General features: G+C 41.8%; 1 pseudogene; it reads right to left on the minus strand.

Annotated features, from left to right (window-relative positions):
• Positions 1 to 10,267: 10,267 nt before the first annotated feature.
• On the minus strand, positions 10,268 to 15,939 carry LOC103080015 (nitric oxide-associated protein 1-like; annotated as a pseudogene).
• Positions 15,940 to 16,749: the final 810 nt, after the last annotated feature.

The raw sequence follows: 16,749 nt of genomic DNA on the forward strand, positions 1-16,749 counted from the left end.
CCACGGCTTTCCTCCTTTGGTGTCTATATGTTTGTTCTCTACATCTGGGTCTCAACTTCTGCCCTGCAAACTGGTTTATCTGTACCATTTTTCTAGGTTCCACATACATGCGTTAATATACGATATTTGTTTTTCTCTTTCTGACTTACTTCACTCTGTATGACAGTCTCTAGATCCATCCACGTCTCAACAAATGACTCAATTTCATTCCTTTTCATGGCTGAGTAATATTCCATTGTATATATGTACCACAACTTCTTTATCCATTCGTCTGTCGATGGGCATTTAGGTTGCTTCCATGACCTGGCTATTGTAAATAGTGCTGCAATGAACACTGGGGTGCATGTGTCTTTTTGAATTATAGTTTTCTCTGGGTATATGCCCAGTAGTGGGATTGCTTGGTCATATGGTAATTCTATTTTTAATTTTTTAAAGAACCTCCATATTGTTCTTCATCGTGGCTGTATTAATTTACATACCCACCAACAGTGCAAGAGGGTTCCCTTTTCTCCACACCCTCTCCAGGATTTGTTGTTTTGTAGATTTTCTGATGATATCCATTCTAACTGGTGTGAGGTGATACCTCATTGTAGTTTTGATTTGCATTTCTCTAATAATTAGTGATGTTGAGCAGCTTTTCATGTGCTTCTTGGCCATCTGTATGTCTTTGGAGAAATGTCTATTTAGGTCTTCTGCCCATTTTTGGATTGGGTTGTTTGTTTCTGTAATATTGAGCTGCATGGGCTCTTTATATATTTTGGCGATTACTCCTTTGTCTGTTGAGTCGTTTGCAAATATTTTCTCCCATTCTGAGGGTTGTCTTGTGTATGGTTTCCTTTGCTGTGCAAAAGCTATTAAGTTTCATTAGGTCCCATTTGTTTATTTTTGTTTTTATTTCCATTACTTCAGGAGGTGGATCAAAAAAGATCTTTTTGTGATTTATGTCAAAGAGTGTTCATCCTATGTTTTCCTCTAAGAGTTTTATAGTGTCCGGTCTTACATTTAGGTCTCAAATCCATTTTGAGTTTATTTTTGTGTATGGTGTTAACGAGGGTTCTAATTTCATTCTTTTACATGTTGCTGTCCAGTTTTCCCAGCACCACTTATTGAAGAGACTGTGTTTTCTCCATTGTATAACCTTGCCTCCTTTGTCATAGATTAGTTGACCATAGGTGCGTGGGTTTACCTCTGGGCTTTCTATCTTGTTCCATTGCTCTATGTTTCCGTTTTTGTTCCAGTACCATATTGTCTTGATTACTGTAGCTTTGTAGTATAGTCTGAAGTCAGGGAGTCTGATCCCTCCACCTCCGTTTTTTTCCCTCAAGACTGCTTTGGCTATTTGGGGTCTTTTGTGTCTCCATACAAATTTTACGATTTTTTGTTCTAGTTTTGTAAAAAATGCCATTGGTAATTTGATAGGGATTGCATTGAATCTGTAGATTGCTTTGGGTGGTATAGTCACTTTCACAATATTGATTCTTCCAATCCAAGAACATGGTATATCTCTCCATCTGTTAGTATCATCTTTAATTTCTTTCATCAGTGTCTCATAGTTTTCTGCATAAAGGTCTTTTGTATCCCTAGGTAGGTTTATTCCTAGGTATTTTATTCTTTCTGTTGCAGTGGTAAATGGGAGGGTTTCCTTAATTTCTCTTTCTGCTCTTTCATTGTTATTGTATAGTAATGCAAGAGATTTCTGTGCATTAATTTTATATCCTGCAACTTTACCAGATTCATTGATTAGCCCTAGTAGTTTTCTGGTGGCATCTTTAGGATTCTCTATGTATAGTATCATGTCATCTGCAAACAGTGACAGTTTTACTTCTTCTTTTCCAATTTGTATTCCTTTAATTTCTTTTTCTTCTCTGATTGCCATGGCTAGGACTTCCAAAACTATGTTGAATAATAGTGGCGAGAGTGGACATACTTGTCTTTTCCCTGATCTTAGAGGAAATGCTTTCAGTTTTTCACCATTGAGAATGATGTTTGCTTTGGGTTTGTCGTATATGGCCTTTATTATGTTGAGGTAGGTTCCCTCTATGCCCACATTTTGGAGAGTTTTTATCATAAATCGGTGTTGAATTTTGTCAGAAGCTTTTTCTGCATCTATTGAGATGATCATATGGTTTTTCTTCTTCAATTTGTTAATGTGGTGTATCACATTGATTTGCATATATTGAAGAATCCTTGCATCCCTGGGATAAATCCCACCTGATCATGGTGTATGATCCTTTTAACGTGTTGTTGGATTCTGTTTGCTAGTATTTTGTTGAGGATTTTTGCATCTATATTCATCAGTGATATTAGTCTGTAATTTTCTTTTTTTGTAGTATCTTTGTCTGGTTTTGGTATCAGGGTGATAGTGGCCTCATAGAATGAGTTTGGGAGCATTCCTTCCTCTGCAATTTTTTGGAAGAGTTTGAGAAGGATGGGTGTTAGCTCTTCTCTAAATGTTTGATAGAATTCACCTGTGAAGCCATCTGGTCCTGCACTTTTGTTTGTTGGAAGATTTTTAATCACAGTTTCAATTTCATTACTTGTGATTGGTCTGTTCATATTTTCTATTTCTTCCTGGTTCAGTCTTGGAAGGTTATACCTTTCTAAGAATTTGTCCATTTCTTCCAGGTTGTCCATTTTATTGGCATAGAGTTGCTTGTAGTAGTCTCTTAGGATGCTTTGTATTTCTGTGGTGTCTGTTGTAACTTCTCCTTTTTCATTTCTAATTTTATTGATTTGAGTCCTCTCCCTCTTTTTCTTGATGAGTCTGGCTAATGGTTTATCAGTTTTGTTTATCTTCTCAAAGAACCAGCTTTTAGTTTTATTGATCTTTGCTATTGTTTTCTTTGTTTCTATTTCATTTATTTCTGCTCTGATCTTTATGGTTTCTTTCCTTCTTCTAACTTTGGGTTTTGTTTGTTCTTCTTTTTCTAGTTTCTGTAGGTGTAAGGTTACATTGTTTATTTGAGATTTTTCTTGTTTCTTGAGGTAGGCTTGTATAGCTATAAACTTCCCTCTTAGAACTGCTTTTGCTGCATCCCATTGTTTTGGATTGTCGTGTTTTCACTGTCATTTGTCTCTAGATATTTTTTGATTTCCTCTTTGATTTCTTCAGTGATATCTTGGTTATTTAGTACCGTATTGTTTAGCCTCCATGTGTTTGTGTTTTTTATGTTTTTTTCCCTGTAATTGATTTCTAATGTCATAGCGTCAGAAAAGATGCTTGACATGATTTCAATTTTCTTAAATTTACTGATGCTTGGTTTGTGACCCAAGATGTGATCTATCCTGGAGAATGTTCCATGCGCACTTGAGAAGAAAGTGTAGTCTGCTGTTTTTGGATGGAATGTCCTATAAATATCAATTATATCTATCTGGTCTATTGTGTCTATTTAAAGCTTGTGTTTCCATATTAATTTTCTGTTTGAATGATCTGTCCATTGGTGTAAGTGAGGTGTTAAAGTCCCCCACTATTACTGTGTTGGTGTCGATTTCCTCTTTTATAGCTGTTAGCAGTTGCCTTATGTATTGAGATGCTCCTATGTTGGTTGCATATATATTTATATTTGTTATATCTTCTTCTTGGATTGATCCCTTGATCATTATGTAGTGTCTTTCTTTGTCTCTTGTAACATTCTTTATTTTAAAGTCTATTTTATCTGATATGAGTATTGCTACTCCAGCTTTCTTTTGATTTCCATTTGCATGGAATATCTTTTTCCATGTCCTCACTTTCAGTCTGTATGTGTCCCTAGGTCTGAAGTGGGTCTCTTGTAGACAGCACATAGATGGGTCTTGCTTTTGTATCCATTCAGCAAGCCTGTGTCTTTTGGTTGGAGCATTTAGTCCATTCACTTTTAAAGTAATTATCGATATGTATGTTCCTGTTATCATTTTCTTAATTGTTTTGGGTTTGTTTTTGTAGGTCCTTTTCTTGTGTTTCCCACTTAGAGAAGTTCCTTTAGCCTTTGTCGTAGAGCTGGTTTGGTGGTGCTGAATTCTCTTAGCTTTTGCTTGTCTGTACGGCTTTTGATTTCTCCATCAAATCTGAATGAGATCCTTGCCAGACAGAGTAATCTTGGTTTTAGTTTCTTCCCTTTCATCACTTTAAGTATATCATGCCACTCCCTTCTGTCTTGTAGAGTTTCTGCTGAGAAATCAGCTGTTAACTGGAGTTCCCTTGTATGTTATTAGTCGTTTTTCCCTTGCTGCTTTCAGTAATTTTTCTTTGTTTTTAATTTTTGCCAATTTGAGTACTATGTGTCTCGGCATGTTTCTCCTTGGGATTATCCTGTATGGGATTCTCTGCACTTCCTGGACTTGGGTGGCTATTTCCTTTCCCATGTTTGGGAAGTTTTCGGCTATTATCTCTTCAAATATTTTCTCGGGTCCTTTCTCTCCCTCTTCTTCTTCTGGGACCCCTATAATGTGAATGTTGTTGTGTTTAATGTTGTCCCAGAGGTCTCTTAGGCTGTCTTCATTTCTTTTCATTCTTTTTTCTTTATTCTGTTCTGCAGCAGTGAATTCCACCATTCTGTGTTCCAGGTCACTTATCCGTTCTTCTGCCTCTGTTATTCTGCTATTGATTCCTTCTAGTGTAGTTTTCATTTCAGTTATTGTATTGTTCATCTCTGTTTGTTCTTTAATTCTTCTAGGTCTTTGTTAAACATTTCTTGCATCTTCTCGATCTTTGCCTCCATTCTTTTTCTGAGGTCCCGGATCATCTTCACTCTCATTATTGTGAATTCTTTTTCGGGCAGGTTGCCTATCTCCAGTTCATTTCGTTTTTGTGGGGTTTTATCTTGTTCCTTCATCTGGTACATAGCCCTCTGCCTTTTCATCTTGTCTGTCTTTCTGTGAATGTGGTTTTTGTTCCACAGGCTGCAGGATTGTGGTTCTTCTTGCTTCTGCTGTCTGCCCTTTGGTGGATGAGGCTATATAAGAGGCTTGTGTAAGTTTCCTGATGGGAGGGACTGGTGGTGGGTAGAGCTGCATCGATGGTTTTTTTCTTAGATCAAGTACAGACCTTCATGAGAAGTTCTAAATTCTGAGTAGAACATATTTTCCAGCACAGCTATAGGCACAAATGTAGAAGTCAAGCTGCTGCCTGCTGACCGCTCTTCTGGTTATGTAACTGCAGATGACTCCACTTTTTAAAGCATCAGGATCAGGACTTTATATCAGTTTTTGTTTTTTAGTATACTTTACTGGTGTGTTTCTTTGGATGTTTGCATCCCAAATTTCCTGTGTATGTTATTTCCTATTTTCTTCATCAGAATTGTGGGTCAGGATCTCCACTCATGCTGTGATCTGTCCGTGGTACTTGACAAAGCTCACTAGCAATGTGAAAAGATTCCCAGCCAGCCATGAAAGTACTTTTGATTTAAAACTACCTGAGATGGTAAGACAGCATGGAAATCTCAGTGAGACACTTTAGGATTGGGCAGCAGTGCTGAAGTCAGACAAGAAGGGTGCAGCACACCACGTGGGTGCACACACACACACACACACACACACACACACACACACACACACACACCCTAGCTCTCAGGAATGTTCTCAAGCTGGAGTTGTATATGGGAGGGTTCAAAGGAAGATAGAAAGAGAACTAAGTAGCAGTGACACAGGGTTTCCAAGGAAATTGTGTCATAACCTTTGAGGTCTTCAGTGTGGGTTGCTTTTCTTTTCTAAGATAACACGTTTACCTCTTAAGGTTGAAAAGTTCTTGCCTTCTCACCTTTAGCCTTGTAATGGGTTCTAGTATACAGAGAAAGTATTATGTGGTGGTTAAAACCTGGGTGCTGGTGGAACTGTTTTGTATCCTGATTATGGTGGTTGTTAATTAACTTGTACATATATTAAAACTCCATAGAACTGTACATTGAAAGGGGAAAAAAAAAGTCAGTTTTACTGTATAATTAAACAAACCCACAGGGTGCTGTGGCTAGGCTGCTTGGGTTTGTTTGAATCAGAGATCCATCACTCCTTCATTGTGTGACCCTGGGCTGGTTACGTGTTCCCTAGCTTCCTCATCTCCAAATGCAGGTAATAACAATACCACCTGCATGGGATTGTTGTAAGGATTCAGTTAATCATATAAAGTGCTTAGAAGTGCCAGGCTCATTGTGCTTGCTTAAATAAGAGTTAGCTATTATTACTATTATAAGAATGTAAAGGAATAAAAAGAAGCCATATAGGCTATCATGATCATGGCAGCTGCGAAGTCTCAAGTACAACTGTCCTGAGGTACTGTCTTTAGGCAGTACAGGAAGAAACCCTAGAAAAGTGTCAAGTTACTAAGCAAATTTAAGTCTGCTCTATTGCTATTTTTCAGGGAAGGCAAAAACCAACTCCCAAAACAGAAAAGTCCCCTCTTCCTCCTAATTCATTCATTCATGCATCAAATGCTGGCTATTTTCGAGGGACTTATGAAAAATTAGAAAGGATCTTGGCAGTCTCTCACGTCCAAAATCATCTGATGATGTGTTCTCTAGCATGTGTCTTTGTGTGTGTGTGTGTGTGTGTGTGTGTGGCCTCAGTTTTCTCAGATTTACCACAGTTACTGGCCAGAGGTACTGACTGACTGTGATTAAGCATCATACCTATTGCACCTACCAGTGAGAATATTATGACCAAATTCTTCCACTAGGTTGATTAGCCAGAAGGTAAATTCTGAGAATTGTTTGAGAAGCAAAAGGAGGCTTCTGCAAAACAGTGTTTTAAGGATGGTCTAGACTTAATAATCAGATCATGAAACTCCTGTATTAAATGAGAGAATGTCGATGGTCTTTGACATGAAGGGGAAAAGTGAGGCATCATTCCTACATGATGTTAAAATGTTAATCTTTAGCCATTCCCACCCACTACAGGGCATCAGCGGGGCAGACAACATGACAGAGACATTAAGAGCAGGCAGAGGTGCTATGTATTGGATTCACGTGAGTCTGAAGTTTTGTTTTTATTGTTTAAGCACTACTCTTTGACAGTTGAGAGAAAACGATCCCCCGGGGAGGAGGAGAGCAGCCAAGAGAAAATGGAACATTCTGAGAATGGAAATGACTCTATTGCTCCACAAGACAGAGCCAAGTGGGAGGGAAGCCAGGGTAAATGGTCAGAGGCCATCTACAAAACAGCTCGCCTCAGCTTCAGTGCTGGGTGCCTACTCAGTGAATAACAGCTCTGCCATGTCTGGCACAGCTGGAGCTCCAAGTTAGTCATCTGCAGGATGACATTTTGCAAAAAGCGTCTGAGTGATCAAGAAACACAAGCACACGGGATTGCATCTGTGCTCCACTTTTCCTTGGTTGTCATGGGAATTGTTGCAAGTAACATAAACAAATTTAGACTCTGCGAAACTACACAGTAAGACCTAATGATTAGTAGGGCTTGCTGTTTATGGTGATTAAAAATGCAAAATGTTTAAACTTCATTTTGTCTCAGTAACTTTGAAGAAAATGCTCCTGTTTTAAAGAGGGGAAGAAAGATGATGGAACTTTAAAAAATGCATATTTAATATCACATAGAAGTCAAAAACCTCTTTGATGGCACATATTTTCTTTCTTTTAAGGTGTTATGAATACAAAAGGGGTGACATGCTGAACACGACAAGGCTGCAGAACCAACTGGTATAAAGTTACAAAATCATTTTCTAGCCCCTCAAAACAACTTCTGTTCTGTGGACATGCGGGGGCTGTACTGACACCTTGCCATTAATTTCTACTCTTTACTAATTCCTGCGTGCTGTCATAGTGTAAATGATTAATGATGGGAGGGCACTCTTCACACTAAGATCAATGGATTAAGGAGTATCAGTAAGCTGACGTATGCTCAGAAACCAACACAGTAAGAGAACTTTCTTAAACCAAAATCCATTGTGGGTCAATTGGATAGAACAGCAGAGATCCTGGGCTGCATTAGGTTGGCAGAATGTGGTGTAAATTAATAGCAGATCCTAGCACCAGTTCTCAACTGTCTAGGCACAGTTGTCTGAGGTCTTAGGGCTTTTTCTGTCTGAGGTATTGTAACCACCGTTTCCTGGCTTTCCTGCCTGTTTTTGCTGAGAATCATAAAATGTTAGGACTGAAATATCTGCTGTCATTCCCCCATTTTACAAATGAGAAAATGATGACCCAAAGAGACTAATTACAACCAGGGAGACTGAAACTTACTTAGTAAATTGCACTGTTTGAAATTGCTAGCAAAGTACCTTTTTAGATATGACTCAGTCAAAACATAACCATTGAATTTTACAGGTAAGAAAAACCTGAGAATATAAGTTATGAACATTTAAAAATGGAATCTTTGCTGGTTGAGAGGTCTAAAAGCCTAGAGAGAAGATAAGGAGGGAGAAATATTCTGCTCTCTAAAATACATTATAAGTTGTCAGGGTAAATACAGCATCAGTTTTTGGATTCTGTATTTTTCCACAGATGCTATGTTTATCATATTTTCTTCATTTTATCTAAAGATTCAGGCCTAGCTCCAAACTATAAACAGTATATAGAAATATAATGGTCACAATTTTAACTTGTAAAATTAACTATTTCATTCTCTCCAAAATAAACTAGAAATCGACTACCAATCATTTTCTCAACTTGGGAAGCTACCGCCCTCTAGAGGGTGGGTCTGGAAACGTCAGGGGTACTTCTCAACTGTCACGATGAGGGATGGGGCTAGGAAGTTGCTCCTGGCCTTTCATATCTGGGGATGAAGGATGCACATAAAGAACTACCTTTCCCAAGATGTCAATAGTATTCACTTTGAAACCCAATGAAAGTGAGACCTACAAAGTTTTGACAAGTTGCATTTTAAAACACTGACCGTTTATCCTTAGTGAGAAGGGAGCTAGAGTGTACACATTGACAGAGAACATGGGATTATTAAGAAGTTCATGCTAGGGCTTCCCTGGTGTCTCAGTGGTTAAGAATACGCCTGCCAGTGCAGGGAACCCGGGTTCGATCCCTGGTCCAGGAAGATCCCACATGCCACGGAGCAACTAAGCCCATGCACCACAACTACTGAGCCTGCGCTCTAGAGGCTGCGAGCTACAACTACTGAGCCCACGTGCCACAACTACTGAAGCCCGTGTGCCTAGAGCCCGTGCTCCGCAGCAAGAGAAGCCACCGCAATGAGAAGCCTGTGCACCGCAATGAAGAGTAGCGCCCGCTCGCCCCAACTAGAGAAAGCCCACACGCAGCAACGAAGACCCAGTGCAGCCAAAAATAAATAAAATAAATTTATTTTTAAAAAAAGTTCATGCTAAACCTGAGTCTATAGGAAGCTCATGGATCTGCGTTTCAGGCCAGCTTACACCACGAGCGTTTATCTCAACATTGGGATCTGGGACTTGACTGGCCAGTGCATTGTCCACAGCTCTAGTGCCACTTACTCATTTAGAAATACATAAAGGTAAAGACTTCTGACTGATGTAATGTTATACAGTGTTTACAGGCAAATGTTGATAAAATGGTTAAAGTGCTCTGATCCTTGCAGAAGAAACTGAATGCCAGAAAGACATAACATGAATTCTTTTCTAAGATTTTCAGGCCCTTTTAGATTATGTAAGGGAAACTTCTACTTGTTTTCCAGTTTCCATTCTCCCCTTCTTCCCTTAAGTAATACGAGTCCGAAATCCCCATTTCCCTGTACATCCTCCAGCTTCCCCATGGGGGGTGTGGCCATGTAAGTGTTGACCAATGGACGCTGTGATGTGAGCAACTTCCAGCACTTCCCCCTTCTTTTCAGTAGGGGAGCTGCATGCTCTTCACTCTCTTCTCTTTTTACCATTGCGAAAGGATGACAACTTGAGCAACCACCTTAGACCCAGAGATGGAAGCTGTGGCATGTTCCCCCGGTTGGGTCCCTGGATGACTCTGTGGAGCAAAGCCACTTACTCGCTTCTATCTCATTTCAGCCCATGTATTTTGGAGACATTGATTTTCTGCCATTTTTTCATATGCCAACTGCTAAGCTGCTCTCTCAACTAGACTCCAAATTAGAAATGCCATCTGGTTTCATTAAAAATATAGTGGGAGAAACCTGAATTCAACAGAACTCCTTTTTAGGTATATCTGAATCACAGATACACACATATACGTACCCAGCAAAAAATAACTTCTGTTTACAACCTAAATTCATTAAAAAGTGGCATGGTCCTTGGTAGCTTAAAAGGTGGTGGAAGGTTTTATTATAGCAATATTTAATGCAATGTAATATATACAGTATGTTCTATATCGTTAATCTTCAATGTGAACAGGTCAGCTTCATATATTTATCTTTTTTTCTTTTTCTGTACATTGTACACAAGGGCAGGAGGCTTTTTGGTTTTATAGGCCACACTTCTCTGGATGCGCTCTCCTTTGATGTTAACTACACGTGGCAAGAATGGGCGCTGGACCGTCAGAACTGTTCCTTGAGGTGTGTAGCCTCGGAGGTGCAGTTTGTCCTTAAACTGCGGCGTTACTGCTACCCAGCCTATGCAAGAACATGGCAGAACACAGGTGGTGTTAGCAACTATCTTATTAAAAACACCAAACACAGCTCAAAATGGAAACCCAAGGGAGGCTACTGCTGTCTTTCACTCTATTTTTTAAAAGCATACAATGCATTTGTGAAAAGGTACAGATTTATTTTCAGAGTAGGTTACATCTTATGAATAATCTAGTATGTATTTCTTAAAATATTCAGCTTATGTCAGTTAAGGCACATCTGTATAAAAATATACTAAAAGTCAGTAAGGCTACTTTATTCACCTATTAAAAAGTGCTTGGTGTAGGGACCTCCCTGGCAGTCCAGTAGATAAGACTCCGTGCTTCTGTTACAGGGGGTGCGGGTTCGATCCCTGGTCAGGGAGCTAAGATCCCACATGCCGCGCGGTGCGGCCAAATTAATTAAAAAAGAAAAAAACGTGCTTGGTGTAAAATTACCTGCAGAGGAGAACTTGATGTCAGCCACTGCTTCAGATTCCCCAAGTCCTTCATCTAATGTGATGTCTTCAGCAACAAGAGGAGGAAATCCTGCCATTCTTTCTTCTCCACCCATTGGAACCTTCCATTGAGAGAAGATGAAGATATTTGGAGGTTCAAATTAAACCCCTGATAACTCTAATATTAAGTAAGGCACTGATAAGATAATACTGTACAGGTATCAAGAATAAAATCCTTTTAAACATTCAACTGTTGAAAAAACCTCAAATCACTTCTAGGTCAAATGAAAAACCCGGGAGCTCTGTGATGGGATGAAGCCTATAGATCCCAGTGACAAGGGCCCCATGTGGGCATCCAACTGGTGGTAACCTCCAGACAGCAGAATCTTGCTTTATTAGCTTACAGTTTTTACAGTCCTCCACAAAGCCTTAGACACAATAATTTTGGGCAATTAAAGCAACATCCTTCCAAATACCTTAGTTCTTACAGGCCTGGCTGGACACAGAGATTAATCCCTGCCTCATCACCTCTGAAGGGTACATGGATAATGGGTAAGATTCAGCTTCTATGTTTACAGGTGTTTCCATGAATTGGAAGTAACTGGATAATAATTTACCTGTTTATTAACAGATCTCTCTGTGTTTAGCACTAAGGACACAAAGATAGCTATTACAATATGTTCTATATGGTCCCTACCCCCGAGGAGATCAGAAGGTGGAAATAGCAAGTAAATAAATTACAAAGTAAGAAACGTGATGAGAGGCATCTACTAGGTACTGTGATTGGGAAGGAAGTAATGAACGTGGTTTGGTCAAGGAAAACATTAATGAAGAGCAGAATTTGAAAAATAGATGAAAGTTATTCAGTGGAAAGGTATCCTGGGTTAGTATCATGTACAGACACAGAGATTGGAAAAAGGATAATGAGTTCAGAGAACTGTAGTTTAACTGTGCAGAGTATGTTATGTGTGTGTGCATTAGTGATGTGGCTATCAGTTTAGACTTCTCTCAGTAATGTGGAACTACCAAAGAATTATAAGCAGGAAAGAGAAAAGAATCAAAAAAGAATACTGTGGCCTGCTTTGAATTTTAGAAAAATCTGCGTACAGCAGGGTTTCTCAACCTCAGCACTATTGACCTTTTGGGCCAAATAATTCTTTGTCTCGGGAGGCTGTCCTGTGCATTGCACAATTTTTAGCAGCCTCTACTCAGCATCCACCAAGTTGTGAAAACCAAAAACGCCTCCAGTCTTTGTCAAATGTTCCCTTGAGGTAAGAGTCAACCCTGGTTGAGAACTACAGCTGTGGTGGGCAGAAGGCAGTAAAACTGGGAGCTGGGAAAATACCTAAGGATCTCAAAACAGCCTAAAGAAAGTAGATTACAGTTTGGACTATGAGGCTGGACTCTGTGATAATTAGGAGGCAGGACTGACTTTGACTTGGGAGGTGAGTAAGAAAACCAGAAGGCAAGGATGAGCCACAGAGCAGCCCAAGAAACCATTTGTATTACACCGGGAGAGAAGCCTCAGTGTTGTTGTTGTTTTTTTTTTTTGCAATACGTGGGCCTCTCACTGTCGCGGCCTCTCCCCTTGCCGGACACGCAAGCTCAGCGGCCATGGCTCCGCGGCATGTGGGATCCTCCCGGACCGGGGCACGAACCCGTATCCCCTGCATCGGCAGGCGGACTCTCAACCACTGCGCCACCAGGGAGGCCCCTCAGTGTTGTTTTGAGAAGTATCAGTGAGTCTACTCTGAAGACTACACAGATGCATGGGGGTGGAGCCCTAGCCTGAAAATCCCACGTCTCTGGAGTATTAACTTTAGGGCAGTTATTTCGATGGAGTTTTAATTTCACTCTAGCTTTCTTAGGAAATCCAGAGAGAAAGAAGCATTTACTTCCCAAGTCAGGCTGGTTTTACCCTTGTTGAAGGGCAGGTGTGTATTTTGTGTTTTGACTTATTTTCAGTTGTATGAGCATTAATTAATGGTAAATCACCTCTGCGTTGGACGTACCTGCTATTTTTGCAGTAGGTATGTCCCATAATCTTCATCACCACAGATACTTACGTAGCAGTGACAACAGTCCCCTTGCACTTGATCTTCTCTACAACCTCGTGGTGTAGGTACAACAGAGAAAGGTAAAGGAAACTTACCTAAAGTCACACAGCTTCGTTAAGTGGTGGAGCAGAGCAGGATTTGGACCCAGGCTGGCTCCAGAGACCTTAACTATCATACACTACACACCAGCCAACAGTGTGTACCCATGTCTGGTTAAAGATCTGTAAACAGGCCCCATTCAGTCTCTGGTGAACTTGGAACAATTTCAGTGGCATAGAAAGGGCACAACAGGGACTGCAGAGCATGGGACGTGAGGAGTAAGCTTGATTGTAAAGAGGAGGAATAAGTGGGACACTGAGTTTTGTTTTTTAAAGGTCAGAGAAATTTTAACACACTCCTTAGCAGGTGAAAGGAAGGAGCAAGTAAAGCAGGAGAGAAGAGGTACGATAACCTCTAAGTGCCTGGGATTAAGAACCTCGGAGGAGAGCTTTTCCACTCATACAAGGGCTTCTCAACTCAGCACTACTCATATTTTGGACCAGATAATTCTGTGTTGTGAGGTACTGTCTTGTGCATTGCATTATGTTTAGCATCATCTCTGGCTTCCACCCACTAGATGCCAGTAGCATAACCCAGTTGTGAGAAAATCTGTAACTTCTCTTCACTCACATTATCCAGTACAACTTTCTGCAATGATGTGACTGTTGGGCAGTTGAAAAGTGGCTAGTGCAAGGGAAGAACTAAATTTTAAAGTTTATTTCATTTTAATTAACTTATTTAAATAGGCGCATGGCGCTACAATATTGGACAGTGTCACCTAGAGAAAACCCAGCTCTGTCACTATTCTAGGATCGGTCCAATCCAACATCACTTTTCTATAAGAGCCCACCTTACTTTATAGCCAAAATCCTCAAGGTGAACAAGGCTGGGGAGAGCTAGCTGATGGTGTAACAAAGTTGTTCTGTCCAACCAAGTGTTTTTTAGCAGGGCCGTGGGACTATTACAGGGTGTGTTAACCTAACTATACAACCATCAAAGCATGTTGCCTCACCTTGAGTAACGTATGACCCCCGTGCTTCTGATATACAGTGTCCGCCTTGTCCAGTGAAGTAATGTGAACGGGAAGGAAGTTGGAAGCCACAATTGTAAGCCACGTTCACTGATTTTCCTTAAGAAAGGAAGAAGGAACTTAGTTTATACAATGAAAAACTACCAACCAGTATAAAATTGCTGTGTGTATAAGTCAACCAAAGTTTTCTACAGAGAAAAACAGCTTTTCAAAGTTAAATACTGGTTTCAAAGGAACAAATGAAGTATTTAGTTTTGCCTTCTATGGCAAACAGGGCCATAGAAACACCCATTCTGCAGTTACCACAGACGTTTCTGTTTTTTTTTTTTTTGAGAAGTAGATAGGGTAGGTATTATTCTCATTCTGAAGATGAAGATAAGAAAGGCCCAGAGGGACTATGTGATTTGCTCCAATATACTTTCAATGAAAAATGAAGCAGCGAATGGTCTTAACCAAGCACTTATCTAACCACAAAATCATGGCAAGCCCTGGGAGCAGAGGCAAGTCCTTCCATTTTGGCTTCTTGCTCTGTGCCACCCTGATTGCTGCCCAACAAGGCAGCACGAAGAACACAGTAAGCACCACCGGGGAAGCCCGCACAGACGTTTCTTAAAGCCACATTTTTGACATTTCTTCTCAGCGAAGCCACACATCATATTGCATTAGTGAATTATTCAAATGTTAAATCTGTATAGTAATCTCATGAGTAAACTCAAGATATGAAGAGAAAGTGAGGGGTGGAGCTAGGTGTAGAAAGTGAAAGAAGGATTTTCCGGAGAAATATACAAAGAACTAAAGCTACAAGGGAAACCTCCAAGATAACAGAAACTACTTTGTCATCTGGTTCACATACAGTGCCTAGAAGAGGGACTGGTACACAGAAGTACTCTATTTATGCTGGAAAGTTACTACAACATATACTGAATTTCCAAGCACTAAACAGACACAGAAGAGAAATGTGACCAAAGTAGGTAGATAATTTTTAAAGTGAAGGCTCCAGCCAGCCCCTGGTGGACATTAATGAAAGATACAGGATTAGGTGCCTGAATCACGATCAGACTCCCAGCGTCTCACAAAACGATGGGGACTGGCGCCTTAAGGCTCACCAGACCATCCGGTCTATAGCTTCGGCGCCCTTGGCGATGCAGTAATCGGACTCCAGAAGCGTGTAGAAGACAGTGCACTTGCCAGCGTTGGTGGCGCCAATCACGTACACGTCGCCGCGGTAGCGTCAGGGACGCTGGAGCGCGGAGATCAAACTCTTCGACTCCATAGCCAGCCTTGAAGCTGATGAGCCGCACGTCTCTGAGCATCGTGCTGGACTTGGGCGAAGGATTCGCTTTCTCCTGCTCGTCCCGTGGCCGGTCCCCGCTGGCGTGTTGTGGCCTTCGGTAGCCAGGGGGCAGCAGGAGCCCGGCGCGGGCACAGTCGTTCCACAGTCGCTCCTGGAGCCGCTGTCGGTAGCCAGGAGTATCCAGGGGCAGCAGGTTCACCTTGTTTCCCAGCAAGATCAGCTGCTTGGGGCCCACCGGCGCGGGCAGGTGGGGCAGCAGGGCGTCGGGCAGATCAAGGAGGTCCGTCATGTACAGCACCAGGGCGAGCTTGGGCCGCCGCAGCGCGGCGGTCACCAGCTCCAGGTACTGCTCGCGGCTCACCTGCAGGTGCAAGGCGTGCAGGTGAAACACCAGCAATCAGCAGCGCTGGCACACGGTCCGGGTGCATCTGCCGGGAGTTCCGTAGTTCCTGCTGCCACCGCTCCTCCCGCCGCTGCAGCACCGTCGCTCCTCCTCCTCCTCCTCCTGGCGCTGCTGCAGCTCCCGCAGCTGATCCTGGAGGGTCACTGCGGGCTCCGAATCCGGGACGTACTCGGGGAACAGAAAACTGTCCTCCATGTCAGCCCTTCCTTAGTTATCCCCAGTCGCTGTCGCGCCACGGGGAAGCCCACATCCCAGGCCGGATGGGTATAGGGAGAAGGAGTTGGCCTTACATCTCTCGAGGAGCGTCTCCCGGAGGCCATGGCGCGCTATCGTGGGAGTGGATCCCCGCAGGAAGCTGCATAGCAGCCTATGAGTGAGGCCCGTGGGCAGCATGAGAAACGCGGGCGTGGGCAAAAGGGGCTGAGCCACCTTTTCTCACGCGCTCTGTGGCCCCAGATGTGCGTAAAACAGTAGAGACTACCTGAGAGCTGTCATTTGTCAGCGTCGCACTTCGGCTCCTCCTCTCGCGTCTAATCTCGTAAATTCTCGCGAGGATGGCTATGTGGCCTGAGAGCCCAGTTGAAACCGAGCTAAAGGCACCGGGGGCTTAAGACTACGGTGGGTGGATCGAATAGGCTAGCGAGTGAGGGTTTGTTCACTTTCAGGCTTCTTCAACGCGCCGCAGCTGGCACCATCTGCTGGTAAGAAATCACATTTTTAAAATCTTCGTGGTTTTTTTGTCTTTGGAACTGGAAAAAAACAGAAAATCGAATGCCGCAGACATATGGCCACAATAAAAACTTTTTTTAAACATCTTTATATTAGAGTATAATTACTTTACAATGGTAAAAACCTTTTATTAATACATCTTCTTGGCTCTTTTTCCATGTGTCATTATTTGTGCAACAGCATTAAAAAGCAAAAACTTTCATTGGCTAGATCCAAAGCTTGAGAGCGTAGAAGCAGCCCCTGCTTCAACCACTTGAAGCTTCAGCCCACAACTTG

Source organism: Lipotes vexillifer, unplaced genomic scaffold (genome assembly GCF_000442215.2).
Source record: "Lipotes vexillifer unplaced genomic scaffold, Lipotes_vexillifer_v1.1 scaffold1191, whole genome shotgun sequence".
Classification (NCBI taxonomy): Eukaryota; Metazoa; Chordata; class Mammalia; order Artiodactyla; family Lipotidae; genus Lipotes; species Lipotes vexillifer.